The sequence below is a fragment of the Sminthopsis crassicaudata genome, chromosome 2, assembly GCF_048593235.1.
Source record: "Sminthopsis crassicaudata isolate SCR6 chromosome 2, ASM4859323v1, whole genome shotgun sequence".
NCBI classification, from domain to species: domain Eukaryota; kingdom Metazoa; phylum Chordata; class Mammalia; order Dasyuromorphia; family Dasyuridae; genus Sminthopsis; species Sminthopsis crassicaudata.
This window is the reverse complement of record NC_133618.1, coordinates 559,868,800-559,895,412: the sequence shown is the minus strand read 5'-3', so window position 1 is coordinate 559,895,412 and position 26,613 is coordinate 559,868,800.

The window sequence follows — 26,613 nt, the reverse complement described above, 5'->3', positions numbered from 1 at the left end:
GAAGAGGAGATAGAGAAAGAGAAAGAGGAGGAAGGGAGAGAGAGAGGGAGGGGGAGGGAGGGAAAGGAGGAGAGAAAAAGAGAGACACAGAGAGGGGGGGATGGAGAGAGAGGGGGGAAGATAGAAAGGGGAGAGGAAGAGAGAGATAGGAGGAGGAGGAGAGGAAGAGAGAGAGAGAGAAAGAGAGAGAGAGAAAGAGGGGGAGGAGGGAGGACGAAGGGAGAAAGAGAGGGGGAGGGAGGGAGAAGAGAAAGATCTTGTCCAAATGATGTTCATTCCAGTCTTTCATATTCTGAGGCAGAATGAAAAGGCAACTTGAAAAATACTGTGCCTTACATTGCTGCAAAAGAGGCTTGATTGATACCATATAATGTTTCTCATTTTGCAGTGTTTCCAACAAGCACCAAAGACTGAATGTTTAGAATGCAAATGAAAAAGTCAACTGAGCGTTCCATAAATTCTTGTGGTGAAAACAAATCCATCATTCTAAAATGTATTTTGATATCTAAATCTTAGGAATGTTTCTCAGTAATAGGCAAAGTGATAACACAGATAGACTTCTCAGCTTTTCTGTGGCTCAAATCTCTCATCTCAAAGCAGTGGTGGAGTGCTAATAAATTCTAAATTTCTTCAGTGACCATGAGAAATAAACAAAATATCTGAGCCTGGTTTCAGCAATAAGGTGTATCTTTTGTGTAATTCACTATAGATGTGTTGGTTTTGATGTAATATAATTTGGGATTAAATCCAACATCATCTACATACTCTTTAGGTGATCCTGGATAAATCAGTTAATTTCTTTGGGCCTCGATTTCTTTATCTACAAAGTGAGAGTGCTGTAGGTCCTTTCCTCTATATCTCTGATTTGATGACATTTTGTGCTGAGAAGTCTTTTTTTTTTCTCCCTTTGTGGAAACTTGGTTGACCTTTTATGAAGTTTACCAGATTATCAATATTGAGAATACAGAATATATGATAAAAGTACTATAAAAATAGGAGATATAAAGGACCAAAAATTAATTCTAACATGGATTCCACAGAAAAAGATTAACATCAGGAGACACTTTTTATTCCATTTCTTCATTATTTTATTCCAGAGATTATGTTGTCCAATATGACACCAATGTCAATTTTATGATCTCTAAGGATTAAGAGAATCCTTGTTTAAATTAAAGATTGTGTCACTAACTAGTTTGTGACTTTAGGCAAACCATTATAATTTGTAGGATTGTTTGATCACATGTAAGTTTAAGAGGTTTGACTAGTTTCATTTCTTAAATGTCTTCTAACTCTGATACTGTATGAGTACCTGAAACTGGTTTTATAGGCCATAAGAAATGGCAGTGGACACAAGTTGTTATATCTGATTACAACTTGTCTGGGATTTGTATGTAATGATGACAAAGAATGATAAATAACAGATTGAATGCTTTTACGATTCCTGATGATAACACAGCTCAAAATTTGTGAGCTATGCCAATGCATGAAGAATAAATGTTACTTTCAAAGGTCACTGTGCTGGAATTCAGCTATATTTCAATTTATCTGTCCTGTAAAAATTGGCATTTTCTTTCTGGTTCACTCACTATATGTTGCCTTTTTTCCTGTAGCCAAGCTCCAATATAAAATCATGAGATTCAAAGTGACCTTAAGATGATTTAGTCTAGTATTTCCTAACTGTTGTACCATAACTATTTTATTTTTACGACTAAAGGCCCTTCCTTTTTAAGACCTGGAAACTTTGAAACAAAAATCCTTCTCCTTATGTAGCAAAGTGATTTCTCCAAGATGACACAACTAGTCACTGGTAGACTTGGAGCTCCAAATTGGAGTCCTTGATTTTTCTAGAATTGTTCAATGTCTCCCAGATGGTCTGGGAGGCCATCATCTTTCTACTTTTATGTTGCCATCTCACCTGAGTACTTCTACACTGCATTACCATATAAATTTAGTATCTCTGAGTGATATACCTCAAAAAATTGCATAGCACTTGTTGTGTGGAAGTTTCCCTGGTGTCAGCTGTTTTTTTCTCCTCTTAGAATGATGACAAGTCCTGGTGTGAAAAACATACCCAAGGATAGAAAGAAACAAAATACTCTGGCTAAGCTGTGCAACAGGAAATATTCTAATTACAGAGGATTTGATTTAATAACACATTCATATGTTTTTTTATGGCCAGTTGGGGATTTATGAGTGAAAGCATAATACATTTGAGCACATTGGTTAATGTACTCCCCTCTGTTCCACGTTCCCTTGCGGATGACCATTGAAAATCCTGCAACAATCTGGAAGGTCAACTGCACAGACATTTTTAGAACTTAAATTTCACTCTATAAATTTCAATGGACACTTTATATTCTGTTTTATAATGATTAAGAAGAAGTGTGAAAGAAGTTGTTAGAGAGCTGGCCTTGGGATTGGAAAAAACTTGGTTTCAAATCCCATTTTCCATATTTACTGACTATGCTGCTGTGGAGAAGTCACTTAACTTTCTTAATCTAAATTCAAATTTGACTTCAAATACTTACTGGCTGTGTGACTTTGGAAAAGTCACTCTACTACTCTTTTTCTCAGTTTCTTCAACTATAAAATAACATCTACCTTAGATTTGCTCTAAGAATCAAATGAAATTTTTGTAAAGTATTTAGTTGAAAAATAGTAGGCACTATATAAATGCTTGCCCCTTTTCTTCCTCTCTTTACAACAGTTAATTTCTAAGATTATAAGTTGAAGATAACATAAAGTGCTACATGGTAATAATAATAATAATAATGATATAATCAACAACAATAATAGCTGACATATATAACCAAATATGTGGTTACTAGCTAAGTGCTTTATAGTTATTATCTCATTTGATTCTCATGACCACCTTGGGAATTATGTGCAATTATTATCATCCTAATTTTATACTTGAGAAAACTAAGACAAACTGGTTAAAGTGATTACCCAGAGTCAAACCACTAAGTAACTCTCCCAGGCTAGATTTGAACTCAGGCCTTCTTAATTCCATATTGCATGCTTTATTCATTGTGCCAATGTACAATAGTAAATGAAGTTCCTTCCTGGAAATGTCTTGCATTGAGAAAAATCATCAGTTTATTAAAAACAAACAAACAAACAAAAAACAGCTACTACTAATCATCCCCTTAATTGAAAACTTATTAATGTTATTTTATCCACATCTATGATTTTAATCTCATATGGACACTCCTAGGTGACAACTCCCTCTACCAATGCAGATCAGAAACTTTCCCTTGCGCAAACACAAGTTAAGTGATTTGCTCAGTGACGTGGAATATTTTCAGTCAGGTATCTGAAACCAGGATTTTCTAACTTCAGTCTGGCCCTTGAGTACATTGGACTTTTTACTTGTCATCAACAGGAGAAAATTATTTGATTCTTTATTGTATGGACTGATGAAATGATAAGACCTCACTATGTGCTTGGTCTCAATTGATCCCAAAACAGATTTGAGGAGAAGAGGAAAATTTGGAAGAGGAATTACAGGAAAATTCATTTTTAAATTTTTTGGCTCAATGACACTTTCGGCTTAAGTAAGTATTTTTTATTTCTCCATGACTCCAATTTGTGAGGCAGCTAGGGGAAGACTGGGTGAGTTGGTAAACCTGAATTTATGAATCTCCTTAAGCAGTTCCCTTTTTCTATCTTGAGTTTTGATTTTTCTGAAAGCAAATATATCTTTTGGGTGAGACAAAGGAAAAAATAATCTTCTCCTATCAGCAAGTGCCAATTCTGTCCAAGTATTCACTCTTGCTCTCATTGGATCATATAGTAGAATTCATTTGTCCATTAGCATGTGGGCCAGATTTCTTAGGAGCCAAGCCTTGAATGAGAGTGTGTGGTGTGCATACCCTTGCACATGTGTCTAAGGCAGTGTTTCACCCAATGTGACAGAGAAAAGTTTCCTTGAGCCAAAGGCAAAATTGAACAAAGATGTCCTGCTTTCTGAACAAAGAGACCCTAAAACTTTTTTAGGATTCCAAGTCTCACCCAACAAGGAACATTTTGAATCAGATGGTATAAAAGCCAAATAGTTCTTCATTTTAAAGGTTTTAAATTAAGAGCACAGCTTTCACTGAGTCTAAAGTGAGCCAGCAACCAATGTTTTCTTTCTTTCTTTCTTTCTTTTTTTTTTTTTGCACAGAATTTGAACTTGAAGAGCTCTGCAGATGGTGAGAAAACTTGAATCTGATTTGCCAATCCAAACTGATAAGAATTTAGATCTCTTTTCAGCAGAGGGGAGGAGATAATTTGGCTGATATACATGATAATCTTGTAGTAAGCCAGGTCTTAGTAACTGAGGTCATACTTGAGAAGAATGTATTTTAAGGAGAGATGAAACTGAATGATTCAGGGAGCTAGGAAGTCCCCAGCCATTAGGATTCTTGGACTGGAAATGATGTAAGGAGTTGATTTTTTTTTTCTAGTAGATTTCCTGTCTTTGCTGATTTAGGCTAGTTTTAGAAAGGGATCAACTTTTTTCTTAGATCATTTCTATGATTTTTTTTTAACCTCAAGATATTTGAGGATAATCAAAAAATAAAACTTCCAAATTATTTCCAAACATCCACCATCCTGGTTCAGATTTTGATTCCTGAAAATACAGTTTAAAAAATACTTTGAGACATGGATCCAATATGAAAATGAATGAATTGCTAATACATGTGCGGGTTGAGTTCCTTCCTCTCTCATTAGGACATTGAATACCTTTAAAGATAGCTATTTAGACTCCTTATATAAATAACTTCATTGGAATAATGCATTATTTCATGAATGAAACATTGTATTTTGTTATATGAATGAATTCAATGAAGAAGCCTGAAACTAATGAAAAAAAAAAGGAAGTAAAATTCCTCTTGTTCCAATAATCTTATTACCCTGAAGTTCAGATATGGTGGCTCTGAGTGTGCTAATGGCCTTCATGCAAAAGCTTACACACCTGTTTCACTAAATGGTCATGGGAAACACAAATTCTGTTCTTGCACTTTCTGCTCCTTCACTTTTAGCTTCTCATGATGACCTAAGGCTTTCATTTTATTAAGGAATTCCATCTTGGCAGGGGAGGAAAACAGATGGTATATCTTTAACTATATAATGCAGGCCTCCTCCACATGATTTTTTAGAGAGTAAAGTAAGATTAAGGGAAGTGAACTCATGCTGTTCTGTGAGAAACTGACGGCACAGTTGGTGTGTCTGGGAAAGCTTCCATATGTACACGAGTGATGTCTTTTCCTGATCCCCATCCACCATCTTCATTTTGACTGGATATGCAAGAACAACTGGGGTTCAAAGAGGGAACATCTGACTCTTTTCAATGTTTAACTGCTTATATAACATGCTAAGGTTTTCTCATAGTACTATTGTTCAAGATGAGATATTACTGGTAGAGAATTTGCGTGTGGTCACAAGCAAAAGTTATCAAGTCCTAGAGTGTGTGACTTGTGCATTTTTTCATAGGAGAGAGGTTGTGCTGTTAAGCTTGATATATGTTAAGATCATGTTAAGCTTGTTATACATGGGATACCTGTGATTAATTAAGAATTGTGTTCTTGCAGAGAACATAGGGATGTATTTGAACATACTTAAAACAGTGTCCCACTTAATTTGATTTTAAGCTTTTGAAGTACATTGAGATTTTGAACACTATATAAATGCCATAGGGAGAGGGAAGAAAGTTTAATATCTCTATAGTTTTATGTGAAAGACTATTCTTATACTCCCCCAAAGGTAAATAAGAGCATAAGAGAAATAAACGAAGATAGTAATTTATTTATTAAACACACACACACACACACACACACACACACACACACACACACACACACTATTTTTGCATATATCCCACATGCAAGGCCTACGTTAAGTGCCATGGAAGAAAGGAAGATTGAAAGTTGAATGTGTCACAGATTTTTTGTTTTTTCCCTTAAGTGTGTGTATTTAGATGTAAGCAGGATGGTGTAGTAGAAAATGCACTGTGTTTAGTAAAGAAGACTTAAGTTCAGATTTTATCTTTGACCTTAACTATATGATCAAGAGGAAGGTCATTTTTCCTTCTTTCAGGCATCCCCAAACAAGATAACACTTAGAGCATTTTTCAAATAGGACTACAGAAAGGATCAAATGAGAATGTCATTAAAATATTTTAAACTTTTTTTAAAATAAAAAAAATGTTTTGTTGGTAGTAGCAATTCCCTTTAATCATAAAAGTTGAACCCCACAGTGCTAAAGAATTAACTAAGCCAGTAAGAGATTCAGTAGAGTCACTCAGCACATAAATGATATTACAAAATAATGTTCAAAAGTTTTAGTGTCATTTTATACTTTTTAAAACTTCACTAAAACTTTCAAAACAGCCTGTATAGGTTGGTACTCTAGTCTTGGATTGTACTGTTTCTCTCTACAAATACTAAAGCCCAGATAAACATATCTTCATTTCTTACTCCATTGCTCTCCTTTGGCCTTCTCCATTATGCCTTCAAGCCAAGTACCACTTTCCTTCATCATTTAGAGATTCCTTTTGTATATTGTTCCTTCCAGAGATTGTCTTTTTCATATTTGTATTCCCAACACTTAAGCATGGTGTCTGGCACAACATAAGTGCTTAATAGATATTTATTGGCTGATCAACATTAGTAAATTATGACATGAAAATGTGTCAACATATGTAGTCATAGTATATGAAAATAGCTTTTAAAATGCAGATGTATGTTGTGAAACCAAGAAAGTAATTTTATAAGAAGACATTGATAAACTGTTTGTTCTAATGAGGGAATGAGAACTTTATATTAGATAGGGATGAAAAGGATATTTTCCAAAACATGGTGGTATGTAGGGGCAATGAGAAAAAGTAAGAGGGATAAATGAGGAATGGTCTTAAAACAGTGCTTAAAATAGTAACATATGATACTGAGAAGGATCAATGATTTTAATGGTATGAATTCAATAGGACTCATTTACCTATTTTTAAATGGTTTATATAATTTGAGGATAATTTTTTCCTAAATATTTTTTAGAGTTCATTTATAAATCCAGCTAATACTAGGGATTTTTTCTTTTTTAATTTATTATTTTCCTTTATTGTTTATTTATTTTAACATTTTTCCCATTAGTACACATAGCAATCCTTCTTTAGTTTTTTAGTGCAATATTTTAGCCAGTTTTTTTGTTTAATTTCTCCAGAAAGTCACTGCCCAATTTATTGATTGTCTTTCTTTGGGTCTGTAAAATTTCAAGATCATAGAAAAGTTTGGACTATTAAAACATCTACTTTCTCCTTCCTCCTTTTCTCACCATTTTGGTATTTTCTGAAGTGTGTGCTCTGTGACTCAGAGTTCTTCTGTTCTCTAATGATGCTTAGCATTTTTTTTTATCATGAGCCCTTTGGAATTAATTGGGATTGTTTTATTGATCAAAGTAGCCAAGTCTTTCACAGATGATCATTACTGCAACATTGTTCTTAGTGTGTATAGTGGTCTCCTCATTCTGGTGCTTTACTTTGCATCAAGTTGTATGAGTATTGTCATGTTTGCTCAAATCATGTCCCTTATTATTTTATGACAAATTCTATTCCATCATAATCAGATGCTACAATTTGTTCAGTCATTGCTCAATTGTTGATTATTCCCTAGATTTGCAATTTTTTGACATCACAAAAAGAACTACTATAATTATTTTTGTGCCTATAGGTCCTTTTCCTTTTTTAATTTCTTTGGTATCCCTAATAGTGATATTTCTGGGTCAATGGGTATTCACAATTTTATAGCCCTTTGGGCTATATGTTTTCTAATCCTTTGGACCATGTGCTTCTATTTTATGAGTGAATTCATTCCATTCACATTCACAGTTATGATTGCTGACTGTTCATTTCCAATCATCCTATTTTTTCCTTTACTTTTCCCCTTTCTTCTTATTTTGTCTCTCTTTTAAAATATGTTTTTCTTCTGACCATTGTCTTCCTTTATCTTCCCTCCTTTTTATAACCCTGTTTCCCTTATCCTCTTCCCTTACTGTTGGGTAAGATAGCTTTACATACTCAATTTATTGGGTGTGTTTATAAATATAATATTTCACACACATATGTATAAACACAGATTATAAAAATTACATTTTCCTCTGAACCAATTTTGATGAGAGTGAGGATCAAGTATTGCCAGTCCCACCACTTTTCTTCCATTGTAAAAGCTCTTTTTGTATACCCTTTTTTTGTGAGATAATTTACCCTATTCTTCCTCTCCCTTTACCCTTCTCCCAGTTCATCCTTCTTTTTCACTTATCCATTTCTAAATGATGATTTCAACATAATTTAGTCACTCTTATGCCCTCCATATGGAGTCCTTCTAAATGTCTTGATAATGAGAAAGTTCTTAGAAGTTACATTTGTCATCTTCCTATATAGAATTATATAAAGTTTAACTTTATTGATTCCCATATGATTTCTCTTTCTTGTTTACCTTTTTTTATGCTTGAGTCTTTGAAAGTAAGCTCTGATATTTTCATTAGGAATAATTTAATGTTCTCTCTTTCAATAAATGTTCATTTTTTTTCTCCTGAAGAATTATATTCAGTTTTCTCAATAGATTATTCTTTGTTGTAAGCCTGGACTATTGCTTTCTGGAATATTATATTTCCATCCCTCTAATCCTTTAACATGGTAGCTAATGTATCTTTGTGGTAGTTGAATGGCTTCTTTCTGGCTGTTTAAAGTATTTTTTCTTTGACCCTCAGGGAACTCTGGGTTTTGGTTGTAATATTCCTGGGAGCTTTTCATTTTAACATCTCAGGTGGAGATCAGTGGAATATTTCAATTTCCATTTTACCTTCAAGTTCAAGGACATCAGGCCATTTTCCTAGATAAATTCTTGAAATATGATGTTTAGGCACTTTCTTTGCTTTAAAGGAGTTTACACCTTGAAAAGGAGCTTACTCATTGGCCTGTAAGGAATTCCCACACATTTCTCTTTTTTATTCTGTACATTTATTTTTTGTTTCTTGGTGTCTCATGGAATAATAGGTTCCACTTGTCTAATTTTTATTTTTTTTAAATTATTTAAATTTCCCCCCCTTTGAATCTTTTATTGTAGAGTTTGACATCATTGTGTTCTTCTGAGTTTGTATCTTGATCTTCTTTGTCACATAGTAGATTGTTATGATATGGTTCCTTTATGACTCATTTTTTTCCAGCTTATTTCTTGACTTTGAACTTTATGTTAAAGTTAGTTAAAGGATTCTGTTCCTGGCCTTGTTTCTGGAAGGGTAGTTTCCAAGATTCAGGATGTTTTTGCACTGCTGTTTTCATAACTTGGTCTGGAGGTTTAGACATTTTTGGTGTTTTCAGGGTGTGTATTCCAGAGAAAGTGTGGTCACTGTTCTGCTCTGGGATCTGATACTTACCAAAAGGACCCCATATCATTTGTAATATCAAGCAATGCTGTTCCTCAGGGCCCCTGCAACCTTGTGATTCAAAGAGGCCATCTCTGTTTTTCAACTGTGATCAGGAAATGGAGCTGCCAAGCAGGGTACAGTCCTGTGACCAGTGCTAGCATGGGATTATGCTAATCTAATTTCCTTCTTGCTATTTGCCCAATCTCCTTACTGTTTCTGTCTTTTAAACCTCTGAAATTACTTTTGTTGCTTTTGCCGTTACTAAGTCCTATCACTGATATATCCACGTGAGTTCTCTCCTTCATAACCTCCTAAATTGTCTCAGCTTGGAAGAAAGTCTTTTCTTGACATTTTGTGGTTCTGATACTCTAGTATTTAATCTGAGATACTATTCTAAAGTTTCACAGTGAATATTGGAAGGACTTTTGCTATAGTGCTTTCTCTATTCTGTCACCTTCATTCTGATCTAATTCCTGGTTCCTTGTATTCCTGTTGTGCTCTGCCTTATTTTCAGAATTACTTCACTAACCAGCAAGTTAAATTTGAAATCATAAAATTAGACACAATAATTACTCATGCTACTTCCAAAGCACTATCTGGATCTAGTTCAAAGATTACAAATAACATTAGTGATATTATTTGTATATTACTTTCAGATGATACTTTTATCATATAATCCTGGATTAATAATACTAAACTTTGCTGGGTCCTTAAGGTTTCATGAAGGATTATTATCATGCTAGAATGTTAATTCCTACAATGTGGGCAGTAGTGGGAACTGTGAAATGAATGACATGACAACAATCCTGTGATTGTTCACACAGCTGGTCCTATTAGAGTACCAGGAGGTCACAGGACTTATTTCCTAATGAGGATGAAAATAAGGATTATTTCAAGAAAGAGACTAAAAGCATGAAATATATCAAATGTAGAATAGGAGTAACATTACTGAGAAAGGGATTTGAGTGGAAGCAAAATTTGTTGTTGTTATTAAGTCCCAGCTAAAAACTCACCCTCAACTCCTTTTGAATATTTTTTAATCTCTTAGTTATTTATTTTTTATTATTTATTTTATATTTATTTTGCTTTGTGTATATTTGTTGGCATGTTGTCTCCTCCATTAGATTGTAAGCTCTCTGAGGGAAAAGGCTATCTTTTGCCTCTTTTTTGGTTTTGTTTTTGGTATCAACAGTGTTTATAAAGTACAGTGTCTGGCACATAGTAAATGCTTATTAAGTGTTTGTGGATTTATTATTATTAATTCAATTTTGAAATGGACTTTATCCTGACCACACTATTTCATAGAATAAAATTATTTCTACCCATTTAAAAAAATTCACTGCCCTTTTTTATTTATACCACCATTGCAGGGGATATCTAGCTTACTCCGTCCTTAACCAGGAATAAATTGCAATGGGTTCATATATAAACCTCAAACTAAATTCTCTACTCATACTTAAACTATAGTAATTTAGCTATTTCCAAAGAATAATGTAGAATATCACAGTAATTTCCAGAGTACAACCAAGATGATTTTAAAAATTGGAAAATAAAACTTTGGAGGAAAGAACAATATGTTAATAATCTGACCTGGAAAAAAGGTATTTTGGAGGTGATATTAAGGGTTCTCAAAATTATGACTGTCTCTATTCTTAATCTCTACTAGAAACAGAAGAAGAAGAAATGTGCTTAAATGTGAGATTTGGGTTTAAGTGAGAATGTCCAATAGTAGGAGAGCTTTAATGATCATTTATTTAAGGAAGTTATGGATTGTGCTCTTGGAGTTTTAAATCAAATGAAATATAGGGAGATACAGTTCAGAATGCAACACAAAAGCAAGTTTTTATTTTGCTTTGTTTTTTTTATTTTTTATTTTTGTTTTTTTGCTGTTGACAGATAAACTAATTCATACTAATGAATTAAAAACAATGGAGCAGAAAACAATCATTTTACTTTATTTCCTTAGCTGGTGTTTCTTGCATAGATTCATCTGTAAAGCAATTTAGAGAGGAATTTAGGGGTGAATAGAAGTATCCTATTGCTAGTCTCCCTTTAGTCTTGGTGTGGTTTCTTTGGCAGAGTCCTCTGAAATGGATTTTTGTGACAGAATTTTAACATGATTTAAATAGGGAAGAGAGAGGGAGGAGGAGTAAGGATTTCCTGACCCAAAGTTAGACAGTTCCAAAGAATTTTAACCAGGAGAACTTATCTAGCTTTTCTTTATCTGTCCTTAGATGAATATGATGACTCATACATATTCTTATTTTTGATTAAATATTTATTGGCCTGGCCTTGCCAATTTGTCTCTCAACAGATGATACCTAACTAATAGTACTAATACAAATCTAATAGAATATATTTTAGTCACTTGGGCATATCAAGGTGGTATTTTTGGATGTGTGAAACTTTCATAACTTGTAATCACACCACCAAGTTTTTATTGAACTATATTTTGAAGATTTGTAGCACAATAGAGCAATTCTTTGTCAGTCCCAGATTTGTAAATTGAGAGATTTGTTGGAAGCGGGGGAACTTAAATAGTCAGATTGAGTTGTGTGTATGTTGGGGGGGACTTGAAAGTCCTAGATAATCTTTTGATTTCACTAAATATGTGGCTAGAGATCCTCAGAATTAATAAAAGCTAATCAGCCCTTTGATTTCTTTCATGAGAACATGTGCACTAAAAGTAGACTTCATTCCTCTCTGAATTCCAGACCCACTGATCTGATCAATAAAGAAGAAATGATTTTTTACTGAGACCCTATTTTACAAAGTATAGTAGGGATAGAAAGATATTTGTTACCATTCACAAGAAAGTATACTAGAAAAAAAATGATGGGAAAATTAAGAGGGTTATTTTCCTACCTTGTCTTATGTGAAAGCCTTTTTTTTCCCTATGGATCAAGGTGAAGTCTTCATCTTTTTTATCTTACTTATTTGCATTTGGTAATCTTGGTAATTTGCATTTGGTAATCTTGGTAAATTTGGTAATTTGCAGATGGTAGTCTTGGTAAATTTGATATCCCTCTAAAATTGAAAAAAAATGAGATGTCATAAATGTGATAAAACTTTTCTTCTTAATTTATCTTACATGATCTTTTGTCTCTTCAAGTCATCATTCAGTATGAATTATGAACTGCCTTAACAAATATTAATTGAATAGAATGTCATTCCACCATGAAGGTTTCCTATAATGAAAAAATTATCTAGGTTGTGAGGATGGGAGGGAGCAATAGACAACTGGATTATCTATTCCTCACTTTAATTATCTAAGAAAACCATTGCAAAAAGTACTGACACTCTCCAGGCATGGGGCAGCCAGACACATGCCCTTATTTCACTTGGGAAGTGCATGCTAATCATAATTACGTGGACACTTCTGTTTAGAATAACACCCAGTGTGTTTCATCAACATGAATATTTTCTTGCCATCTGGTGCCACAGATCTAGATTTAACATAAGCATTTGAAGAGTATCTCCTTCTAACTTTAGGGCCTGTTTCTCTTCCTCAACCTCCAATTTTTTTTCAGGCATTATCCAATACAACAACATTATATAGTCTCTGTACACTTCAGGGAATCCTTATTCAAATTCCCACTCATAGTGATGAGGTACATACTTTAGAACAGTGCTAGCTACATCTTTTCCTTAGCATTCTAGGATGAAGCTGAGACCTTTAATTTTCTCTCAAATGAGACATAAAATTTCAGCCCGTTCACCAATTCTGGTATTTTCTCTCCTGAAATCAGTTGCTGGTTACAGTTAATAACTCCCTTATATCATGCCCTTGAGTAAGTAATACCTTAGTCAGTTAACATAACTATTACATAGGAATATTTATTGACAAGAATTTTCTAACAAAAATAATTTATACATTTCCATATCCATCAAACTAATACCTGGGGAAACTGCATTTAAACTTAAAGGAGTTGCTAAAATGTATTTACCCAAGTTTACTTCTGAATGGAGAATAGCAATTGGACAGAGTCAAGCATTTAATTCTAGAACCTTAACTTGGCTGTCCTGTTTAATCCTTGATGAACTAAATCCTATAGATCATTCTTCATACTTCACTGACACTTAACCAGACTTGCTCATGAACTCCCATCATTAGACTTCTGGGCATTGGACATCACTTTCACATCTCATGAGGTTATCAGCTGGGCAACATTTACAACCAAATATATCCTTCTCTTTGAATAATATAAGAAAAATAAGATGAATCAATGGGGCTAATATTTTTTGTATGCACTCTTATTTCCATTCCAGAAACTAGTCAAAAACATTTTCTTCACCAAAAAATATGTAGATGGGGATTTGCTATAGAATATTTGAACATGCTCTTTTTATACATGAAAGATTATATAAGGCAGAGGCCACTGTCTAGGCTCTGAAGTAAGGGGCCCATTGTCTAGTTCCCTGTTACAATGAAGTTTTGAGGAATCAATCCATTGATTCCAATATTCAAAGCACTGATTAGAATATTATTATTCTAATACTTAATTCAAATATTCTAATCATATTCTTTGCCAATATTAGAACCCTGATTTTGCCAATGACATTGATATTTAACTATGTAGATGGCTTGTTCTTCATGTAAATATAATTATGCAAACAAATTCAAACAACAATAAAAGTAAATTCAAGGGAACTACAATTAGTCTCATTTTCATAGTAAAAATTCCAGTAGGTTGCTTTCTACTGTCCATCTAATTGTCTAGAACTAAGTCTTAGATCATCCTTTAATCTCACTAGATATATATCTAGAGTTCCTTAAAGTTAATAAAAGCTAAGTAATAAGTCTCAGTCCTTCATTTCTTAAGAAGAGAGCATGTGAACCAAAATTAGAGGTTTTTCCTCTCTGGAATCCAAACCTATCACTTGATCAATAAAGAAAAAATGTGTTGTCTTTTTTTTTATTGAGACTTTATTTTACAAAGTATAGGAATATATATATATATATATATATATATGTGTGTGTGTGTGTGTGTGTGTGTGTGTGTGTGTGTGTGTGTGTGTGTGTGTGTGTATACATACATATATATGTATAATTGTATGTATTTTTAAATCTGGTTAATATTTTTTAAATAGTGCTGCAATCATACTCAACTTTTTCTTTGTAAGAAAGGTCACCAATACAATTAAATGGATAATATACATTCACACTTTAGAATAGCCATAGCATGAATATGAACCATTATTTTTAAGCATTGCTAATTGATTTTAATTCAGAAATTTTTCATAATATGTGAATTACTATAAAATAATTTCTTGTTACATGATGAAAGTTTGCTAAACTGGCAGACAAGAATATTTACAAAAGGGAAAATATCAGTGGCATAAAAAGATATTTTGGAGTTCTAAATTAAAACAACTTCATAAACAACTATATAATTATAAACCACTTCTTTTAATTAATAACCAAATTTTAAAAACATATGTTAAGCTAAGGAACTAATTCCTTAGCTCCTTTGTAATTTTTCATGTATGAAAGAATTGAAATGAAACTTTAACATTAAAGAATGCTTTCTCTCCAATTTATAGGGTTATATATTTAGAGATAAGAGGGAGTTTAAAGCTTCTATAGTTTAAACCCTTCATTTTATATGTTAACATGTCTCCAAGAAATTTAGTAATAAAAAAAAGAAATTTAGTAATTTGCCCAATGTTACAGAAAATATAATGCAGAGCTAAATTTACACCAAGGTCTTCTGAATTTAAATTCAAATCTTGTTCTTCCATACCACACTGAAAAATATTTGCAGAAATTTTGGACTTATCAGGCCAGAAAAAATATAAAAGATTGGAAACTTCTTCGCCCTATTCTTCTTCCTAACTTATGTCACTTATTCAGATAGTGAAGTTCTGCTATGATGGTGATTGCTTGTTGAGCACATCTCAAATATATTTACTTTCAGAAACCTAACCTTAACTATGGGTAGGTAGTTTTATGAGAATATAGCTGGGAGTTATTCACAAAAAGCTGGCTGAATGAATATATTAGTAGTTCCCAAAGTCTATTTATTTTGGGGATGGAACAGGAAAGGAGAAGAGTATAAATCATATAGTATTTCTATGTATCTTGAGTGAATTGTGTAGGACTATATGGAGATTCACCAGAACATAAAAGAATTGTCCAGATGGTCACCTAAGTTCATTTATGTGAATAGATTCTAGAGTCTATAAGGGGATTATATAAGTTATATGAGTATTTTATGTGGTTTCTACATCTGCTTATTAGCTCCTGTGAGTCCTAAGAGTATTTTATCTGGCTTCTAATTCTTTTTATGGGCTCTTGTGAGGATTCCGCATTTTTGTATTTTCAGTGAGGTGAAACAAATGCTATCCTATACTTGAACTGCATTAATTATCTTAAATATTTGTATAGGAACTGCATTCCTTCTTTACCCATGTTTGTGGAAATTTAGACACAAACTAAATCTCAGCTTAATTTTGGACACTTTCTTGGACTAGCAATTAATAGGTGTAAAGTTCTATTGTCTCCAGAAACTGCCAATCGCTCTCTGGGAGGAGATCTGCTGTCTCAACTCAATCTCTCGGCCAGATTCTTCTTCCTGTAGAGAGCTGCCAACTCTGACCTAGAGTAGACTCTTCTCTCCCTTGCTCAATGTTGCTTCTTTTATCCTCCCAGAGAATGGGTGTGGAATAACTCAGGGGCTTCTGGGAAAAAATACTTCAACCAATGAACTTGCTCCTCTTAAACATGCAACCTCCTCCCCAGAAGTTCAAAGGGGTAAAACTCCCTTTAAAGGCTGGAACTAGAGAATTGTTAAGTACCTACTTAGCACTTAGTAAGAACCTAATATCTCATTATCTCATTAGCACTTAGTAAGAACCTAACAAATAGGAGCAGAAGAAGAGAATGGCCCTTCTCAGTTGAACATGATAAAACCTAGTGAGAATTACCCTAGAATCTTTAAGTGCATAGTAATTGGACTGCACATTATATATAAAATCTCAGAATTGACACAAGTTTCACCAGGTTGGTAGTTGTAGAATCTCTATTCTTTATCTGCTGTCTTTAGGATAAAATACATATTTCTATGCCTGGCATAAATGGTATCATATAGATCTTTTGCTATTCTGATGTTATATCCTAGTACAGAATTTTGCAGTTCTTCATCTGAAAAAAAATTCAGGGGTTGACATAGTTAATCATAGAGGCCTTTCAAAGTTCTAATGACCTGTGATTCAGTATATTCAAGAGGTATATGAATTTCAAATTACAGCTCTTAGAGGTCAAAAAGACTTCAAACCCCAAAGAAATGAATGTCTTATCAGCATTTATCTCTGACAGAATAGAGGAAATTTTTGAGAGATTGAGATGATGAAAACACTTCAATCAAAATAACTACTATATGGTCTCCTAAATTACTGTATCATAAAGCTAGCTTTGTACACCAAGCTTTTTTTGTCTTACTTTTATTAGGGCAGAGTATAAGAAGTACTCAGCCAAGATCTCCTAACATTGCCCTTCAAATAACTTTAAAATAAGGCCTCAACTCACATTTTAGAGTGATTAGGGGTGAAACAAGGTTGCCCACTATGACCATTTCTATTCAATATTGTATTAGAAATATTAGCTTTGGCAATAAGAGAAGAAAAAGATTTATGGAATTAGAGTAGGTTATAAGGAAATCAAATGTAAGTATCTCCAGACCTCTCTGAAATGATCTTGCTGATCATTTCTTATAGAAGAATACTATTCCATAACATTCATATACCATAACTAATTTAGCCATTTTCTAACTGAGGGGTATCCATTCAGTTTCCAGTTTCTTGCCACTACAAAGAGGGCTGCCACAAACTAAATGAAGTGAATGGAACCAGGAGATCATTGTACATGGCAACAAGATTATATGATGATCATTTTTGATGGACATGCCTCTTCTCAATGATGATTCAGGCTAATTCCAGTGATTTTTATGATGAAGAAAGTCATTTGTACCCGAAAAGAGCATTATGGGAATTGAGCGTAAACCATAATATAGTATTTTCACCTTTTAATTGTTGTTTGCTTGCATTTTGTTTTATTTCTAATTTTTTTCCTTTTTGATCTGATATTTCTTGTGTAGCACCATAATTATGGAAATATGTATAGAAGAATTGCACATCTTTAACATATATTAGATTACTTGCAATCTGGGGAGGGAGTGGGGGAAAGGGAGGGAAAAATTTGGAATATAAGGTTTTGCAGGGTTGAATATTGAAAATTATCTATTCATATGTTTTGAAAATTAAAAAAAAACTTTAATAAAAAAATAAAAACAGTAAAAAACAAAACAAAATCAAAACAACAAAACAAACAACCACCATCACAAAAAACTTTCTCCATTTAATTTCTACCTCTCTATCCTGGTTCAACCCTCCAGGGCTTTAAAATTAAGTAAAATTCTTTTGTCCTCATGACAACCCTTAATAATTATCTGACTAATACTGTATAGTCAGATAGTCAGTAAACATATGTCAGGCAATGTAGTAATCATTGAGGATTCAAAAAATCAAATGATGATGATGATGGTGATGGGAATGATGAAAGTAGCATGTATATATGACATGTGCAAGTATCCACTCCAAATCAGTCTTGTGTTTCACTCAAAAAAAAACCAGGCAATATTATTGATTATCTTTAATTTTTAAAGTTTTTTTTTTTTTTAAAGAAGTTATCTTACAATCTTTCTGGTTTACTTAGATTTGGGTTTGTTTCTGCTCTGTGTCTATTCAAATAATCAATTCCTCTTAATAAAAAGATCAAATATCCCTAAGCAAAAGAAGTTCCCAAAGCAGTTAATAAAGCACTTAATTAGAAGATAAAAAAGCAGAAAAATACAATGAATAAGGAAATTCTTTAATGAAGATCTAAGAAACATCTGTCACTGAAAGAGCATGGCTGATGAAAAAGACTATTGAAGGACTTGAAAACCAGCAGAGATCATTGGATTCCTTAAGATGAAAAATTATTGATGAGACTATTGCAGGACTTCAAAACTTGCAGGAATTATTGGATTCCTGGCACATAAACTAATGGACAATGGATTCTTTTTGGACTATTTCTAGGACTTATGGATAAATTCCTCATATGTTCCTATGTTACTAAGTGTTTATATAATTTATGTAATTATGTGTAACACCTCCCATATTGATGGATTTATGTATATCTTCTTCAAGGTCATGGCCACCCTATGTTCTAAATCAAAAGAAAGGGGGAAATGTTAGGATCCTTACAAGGTGCTAAGTCACTGGAATGTATATAATTATCTAATTTAGCAAGGTATTTTCTGTAGTCCAGTAATGTATTTACTAGAATTCCATGAGAGTCACACCTTTAAGAGAGCATACTTATAAGGAGCTCCCACAAGCTCAGGGAGTATCCACAAACCCACTCTCTAGGAGGTGGAGTCTGATTCATTCCCACATCTACCTTCATTCTGGCTGGAGACATTGGGAGGAGGAGAGGCTGAAGCTGGGTGGAGATATTTGGACTAGAGCTCTCAGGGAATCAAGGAAAGAGGAAGGCCTCCAGAAAACTAGCCGAGCCCCAAGCTCCCTGCTGCATTTTGGGATTATTGAACTGAACTGAAACTAAGGCTGGCTCCAGAAGCTCCCCAAGAAACCTGCCCTCAAGAGAATGACTACAATTTAGAGAAACAGAACACCACACCACATAGTGTAAAAATTATATCAAAAGATCCAAAGTCTGCTCCATGACTATTTTATTCACAACAGTATTAGTGTTTTGGGACACTATAGCATTAACCCAAATTCTGGTTCTATCAACAATCTAGCCCACAACAGTTTTTATATTTATATGTAATTGTGTATGCATGTATTTAGGTGGATGTAATTTGGAGAGTATATGCACATACTCATATATAATGCACACATTCTACATATTTATATATATATATGATATATTACCTTTTTAAAACTATCAACTAATCTTGAACCAACTTTGATGATGAAACTAATGAAATGCTTCCTTTTGTGCACCTTGAGATACTATTGCCAAGATCAATGTAGCTAGTCTGTCAGTATAAAAACTTTGATTTTAATCATACAATCTTAGAACTTGAAGGGCTTTTAAAGAGTGTTTAATCTCATCCCACAATTGTGGGAACTGATGAATAAACTAAAACCAAAAAGGACAATGGAAAAGCCAAGACTATAATCCAGATTCTCTAATCTATTCTGTTTTGTTTTCAATCAGTCAATAAACTTTTAATAAAGCACCAATATGTCAGGCATTATGCTATGTGCTGGATATACAAAAATGGCAAAAGAATTCTCTTTCATTCTATCATATATTCATCCTGTGACTCAAAAGTCTGGTCTTCCAACAATGATCCCAAAAGCTATCAAGTCAAAATAAAGTCTTTTATTCACTGAAACCTATTGATGATTTTTTTTCTGATCCAAAAATAAATAAACCTATTTTTAAAATTAATTTTATAATTATATTTTTGACAGTACATCATATGCATGAGTAATTTTTTTTTTACAACATTATCCCTTGTATTCATTTTTCCAATTTTTCCCCTCCCTCCCGCTACTCCGTCCCCTACATGACAGGCAATCCCATACATTAAATAAACCTATTTTGAGTCTTAATAATCTGATTAATGTTTTCACTGAACAAATAAAACAGACAATTGAAACATCTACCCTCTATAGACATACCATCCATCTCTATGTCTTAGGCAAATAGGATAAGGATAGTGGGTATAATGTGGAGTAGGATTTTACAACCACAATTAGTAGCAGATGCAAAAATTACACTAACTAAAAGCTGGCTGAGACCACTGCATAATTTAACACATTTGGTGGTCTGGAGGATCTCCAGGCAAAGGGTGGAATTGGTTATGGTTTGGCCATTTTCAGCCAGAGGGGCTGAGAATCCCTTGCTGTTACTAAGGCATTTCCCTCATTTCTGTGTCCTCTAACTTTTGTTGTTGTTGTTGCTAACTTTCGTAGCTTCTATAGTCTTGATCTAAGATACTTTTATATACTTAAATTATTTTAAACCCATTTCCCAGATTTTAATTAGAAGCCAACCTACAAATGGAGGAAATGGAACAAAATAAATGTCATTCACTTTGGTGGACTCACCTTTCTTACCCATTCTTGTTAGACTATTCTGCTTTTATCATCTATTGGATCATAGTTTCTCAGTCTCCAAACTAATATCTAGGAAGTGCAGTAGGAAAGGTCTCAACTCTGGGCCTTGAGTCAAGACTAGTTTAAATTCATCCTCAAACACACTAACTAAGTAACTGAGCAAGTCAAACTTGGAGCCTGAGTTTCCTCAATTGTAAAATAGGCTATATTAGCACCTACTTTCCAAAGTTGTGAGGATCAAATGAGATGCAATTTATAAAATACTTAGCACCACTCTTGGTAGTTTTAGACATTATAAAAATTATTATTCCCTTCCCTTTCTTCCACTCCTTCCTTTCCTCCACCACAACAATGATCATTTGGTGATTTCTAATCTAAATTTTATCCTTAAGATGGTGTGATACATCTCTGAGACTATTCTGAGAGTTATATCTATTCACTCAATATTAACAAACTTCCTTCTGTTTTCAATTTTTTTCTTTCTCTAATGAAATAGCCCCTAAGCAAATGATTTCTAAAACACATGATCTAAGTTTTAAGAAATTAGTCATAGCTTCTCCACATCCTGACATTAACAATAAACTCCCTTGAAATAAATTTCTATTTTTTTTGACTACTAATTTATAAAGTTTTTAATCCTTTGATCTCAATTTATTATTTCAAAAAGGAAAAAAAAAGCATCACTTAATTTTCAGCTTTCCTTCTCACATGTGAACAGTTCTTAAAAGTTAAATAAGAAAGATTGCAGAGGGAAAATAAAGTGAAAGTGATTAGCTCACCAAACCCAGGAAAGAAGGAAAGAGCAGTTCAGCTCTCTGAAATTCTATTTTGAGGGAGAATGAATTGTGATTAAACATATTGTCCTTACTCTAAACAGTTTTTAATATTTCAAGATCTATGATTTCATTAGGATTAGGCAGTAGTATCATATTAGAATAGAAATGGAGGCCACTAAAGTTTACATGAAGATCTCTGCAAGAATTGACATAGAATATCATATATTAACATTATGCTTTATTATATTTTTATTCATTTTGTTAAATATATCTAAATCATACTTTAATCTAGTTTTAACTGTACTAAGGAGATTTTGTGGACTACATGTATTAGTATCCCTGTGTTTGGCATGTTGGGATACTCCCTCCACCAAAGCAAATATTGGATTAAGGTGACAAGAAAAAAAAAACATTACCTTGTAGCCAACCTATTGGTGATGAACCTCTCTTTACTAGCCAGATTGGTCTTAGATTGACTTGCTTGGGAATGGAATATGTGCTTTATTCAAAGCTTCTATAGACTGTTGTAGATCCTGCAAAATCTGATCCTTTTGGAATTACTGGACTAGCTTTTAAGAATGCAAGGTGTATAATAAGAATGAGGGAGAAGAATTGTAGTAAATAGTTTCAAGTACTATTTTGTTCTTTCTCTTTATAAAAAGCTTTTGTTTAGAGAATTGGCTTGAAATATAATGTCATGAATCTAAACTCTTTGGGACTACCTTTACTTGTCTACTTGAGAAAGGCAGTATGATTGAACATTTTCTAGTATTTATCTTATTTCTGCTTAGAATCAAAATTCCAGGATAGTCCATGTGTTTATTTATTTATTTTGGTCAAATCAAATGAATAAACAACTACTGTAATTTAATTTTCCTTTGGAGATACTTTGAAAGACATTCAAAATGAAGACCCTTTTTCTTTTAATTCATGTGTAAAGATTGAAAAAGCCATTTCATGTCACTTAATTTGTTGCAATTCCAGAATACATATTTGAAACATTTTTTTTCAGAATCTCTTTTCTTATATTGTAGATGATCCATAAGGAATTTATATATATTGCCCATATCAGCAAGTCTATCAAGTAAACTATGATGCTCTTTATTAGGATAAGATCACTAGGACAATTTTACCATCTACTAGCCTTACCTATTCTCATAATTAAACTGATGGAAAAAAGAGATTCCTCTCCCTGCTCTTTGTAGTCCTTATCTGATGGATTTTCATACTCTACTTTTTAGCTATAGATAATAGAAGCTACAAGAAAGACAAAACAGGCATGCCCCAATTAAGGCATATTGAAAAGTTTGGTACCTTTGAATTAATATACAGAATACACTAGACATCACTACTGGATTGCATTATTCTATTGACTGAAATCATATTAAGAATAAAATGGTACATTGTGAATCATGTTTTCTGGCAGTGATTACAGGATAATAAAAAAAAAAATAGTACTATGTTGTTATCACCTAGAGCATGTTGGTTGTTAATGTGGGGTCTACAGATAATCTTTAGGTGTGGGTGGCTTGTGATCTCAGATAGGAAATTTTTTTTCACTAATCTCTAGATGAAATTTAGCATTTCCTTCCACTATGAATGTAGGCAACAAACATTATTCTGTGAAAAGGTCTGTATATTTTAACAGACAATCAAAAGATCCTTGATGCCAATTTTAAAAGATAAAAATCCCTTATTTTTGTAGTTGTATCCATATTGCTCTTTAGTTAAGGATATACATGTTTTATGCAAGGTATTCAATATTTTAAGTGCTTTGTTGAAATGAAATTTCCAAGTCATTTTAATGCCTTATGATAGGCTTTATCAACAGGGAGGGATAGGGTTGCATTTTAATGCTTTTAGGCTTTTGATAGTATACATTATTATCTTCTTCTATACACTAAACCATATTCATTATTTGAGATCTCTCTTTACTACTGTTAAATTGTAAATGTTTTAAAATCACTCTTTACTGAGTCTCTTTAGTTAAGTAATTAAGGGGAAAAAAAAGCAATTACTAAGTATCCCCAGACTCTCTTTGACCCTTACAAGTTACATTCTATTTTAGGTGACTAAATTCCATCCCCTAAAATTAAATTGATACATATTGTCTCATTTAATTTGATCACAAAAACAACTGCTATGATCGGTAGGTCAAATATGATTAGTCCTATTTTTTGCAATTGAGGAAGCAGAGATGGACCAAGTGTTTGATAGGACAAAGACTATTCAGAACTAAGACTTCTAGTGTGAAATTTAATAGCACCTACTTGTGTAATACTGTACCTAGTAGATCAATATATTAATCAGAGATCGAATGAGTTATTTTAATTTATATTTACATATATTAGTATCTATATCTACATGTCATATATAGATACCTATAAACATATGCATATATCTGTATAAACATAAACAAATAGGATTTTTGTAATGATGATATAAAGAGTTTGAGTTAAAATATATTATGATTAACACAAAAAGGTAAAGACATTAAAATGCATCCATGTTTTCCTAATAAAAAAGGCAATTAATAAATTGAATAATAACCCTCTGCCTTCCAAGTCCTATCCCTCCAAAAAAGAGAAGGAAATGCATTTGCCACTACAAGAAAAGGTGTTTAAGTTTCAGAAAAGAAAATAATTAGTTGTTTTTAAAGTGCAATATAAATTGTTTCATTAACTGTTAATTGCTACAATACTTATAGAAGTTTAAAAGGTATTTTCAGGAGAGCCTGACAACATCAAGAATAAGAAAAAAATTTTAGAAGACAAATATTTTTTTTTGACTGTTGGGGAGGAAGATATGGGAAGATGGTAGAGTAGATCAATAAATTTCAAACTTTCAAGATGTCCCCACAAACAGAACAAATTTGTGCTCAGGGCAAACATAGACAGATGAAAAATCAAGAAGGCTCGGGGTCCTCCTGGTACAAACCAAGAAAACCTAAAGAAAGATCTCAGGCAAGGTTTAACTCAGGTGAAGTGCAAACACCTCCAGGTTACCTTAATGAAATAATGAGAGAGTAGCCCTGGGGCCTAATGGGGTTTGGCTGCAAACACAGAACTTTCACCTCTGGGACTGTGTGTGGAGTCTGAGGTCTGAGTCCAGGTAGACTGAGGGAACTTCAGGTGAGTAGGAACACCAGGTCCAACTGTGCTACAGATGGGATGTCTCTCTGGATGAGGAGGAACCAGCACACCTGTGAATACAGGGGCAATGGGAACCGAGTGCTACTGACAGCAAGCACTTGTAAGAGGTTCCAGGTCAAAAGGTAGAGCTGAAATGAAGCCAGAAACACCATCTTTCTTACCCCACAATTAGAGGGACTTAACTAACACTTCTCATTTTTAAAAAAATGAATTGGCACAGAAGACAGAACCATAGAAACTTATTATAGAAACAGGGAAGACCAAAGTTCATCTTCAGTAAACCTGAAGTAAAAAAAAGCTTCTACCCCCAAAAGTAATATGAAATGATTCCTGCCCAGAAAGAATTTATAGAAGAATTCAAAAATGACTTTAAAAATCAAATGAGAGACATTGAGGAAAAATAAAACAAAACTAAAATAAACTAAAAACCATTCAAGTAAAACAAGAAGATTATGAGGAAAAAATTAATCAACTAGAAAAGGAAATGTAGTTTCAAAGACAAAAATAACTCTATGAAAATTAGAATTGGGTAAGCAAAAAAGCAAGGATAGCAATTCTGATCTCTGATAAAGCAAAAAGTAAAAATTGATCTAATTAAAAGAGATAAGGAAGGAAAGTACATCTTGATAAAGGTTACTGTAAATAATGAAATAGTAAGATATTAAATGAATATACACCAAGGGATAGAGCAGACAACTTCCTAGACAAGATATTAAGCCAGTTATAGGAAGAGCTATATTAGTGGGGGACCTTGACTTTCTCTTCTCAGAATCAGATGAATCTAGCCATAAAATAAACAAGAAGAAACTAGGGAGGTTAATTGAATCCTAGAAAACCTAGATATGATAGACTTCTGGAGAAAATTAAATAGAGACACAAAGGAATATACCTTTTTTTTCAATACTATATGGCACTATATCTCAATATATAAATTGGACCCTGTATTAGGACATACAAACCTCACAATCAAATGCAGAAAGGCAGAAATAATAAATACTTCCTTTTCAGACTATGATATAATAAAAATTATATTCATAAAGGGCTAGGAAATAATAGACTAAAAACTAATTAGGAATTAAATAATCTAATTCTAAAAAATGAGTGGGTCAAACAACAAATCACAGAAACAATCCATAATTTCATCCAAAAAAATTATAATAATGAGACATCATACCAAAACCTATAGGATCCTAAAACTTCCCCCAAGGGAAGTTTTAGGTCTCTAAATAGCTACATGAATAAAATAGAGAATGAAGAGATCAATAAATTGGACATATAACTAACTAAAAAGCTAGAAAAAGAAAAAAAAATTAAAAATCCCAATTAGATACCAAATTAGAAATTCTGAAACTCAAAGCGGAGATTAATGAAATTGAAACTAAGAGAACTATTGAACTAATTAATAAAGTTTGCTTTATGAAAAAAAAAATTTTATAAAGCTTTGGTAAATTTGATTTAAAAAGGAAAGAAACAAACAAACAAAAAAACAAATCACCAGCATCAAAAATGAAAAGGGTGAACTTACCACCAATTTAAAAGAAATTAAAGCAATAATTAGGAGCTATTTTGTCCAACTGCATGGCAACAAATCTGATAATCCAACAAAAATGGATAAATGTTTACATAAATATAAATTGCCTAGATTAACAGAAGTGAAATTACTTAAATAGGCCTATTTTAGAAAAAAGTATTTGAATAAGCCAAAAACGAACTCTCTAAGAAAAAATCTCCAAGTCCAGATAGATTCACAAGTGAATTCTACCAAGAATTTAAAGAACAATTAAGAGCAGCTGGATAGAGTACCAGCCCTGAAGTCAAGAAGATCTGAGTTCAAATCTCGCCACAGACCCTTAAACACTTGCTAGCTGTGCCACCCTAGATAAGTCAGTTAGCCTCAATTGCCTCAGCAAAAATAAAATCAAATAAAAAGGAACAATTAATTCCAATACTATGTAAATTATCTGGGAAAATAAGTAAAGGAGTCCTGCCAGATTCCTTATATGACACAAATATAGTTCTGATATCTAAACCAAGAAGAACCAAAACAGAGGAAGAAAAATTACCTCATTATTAGCAAAGATATTACAATAATTTGTCAGCAGGATAATATACTATGGCCAAGTGGGATTTATATTAGGAATGCA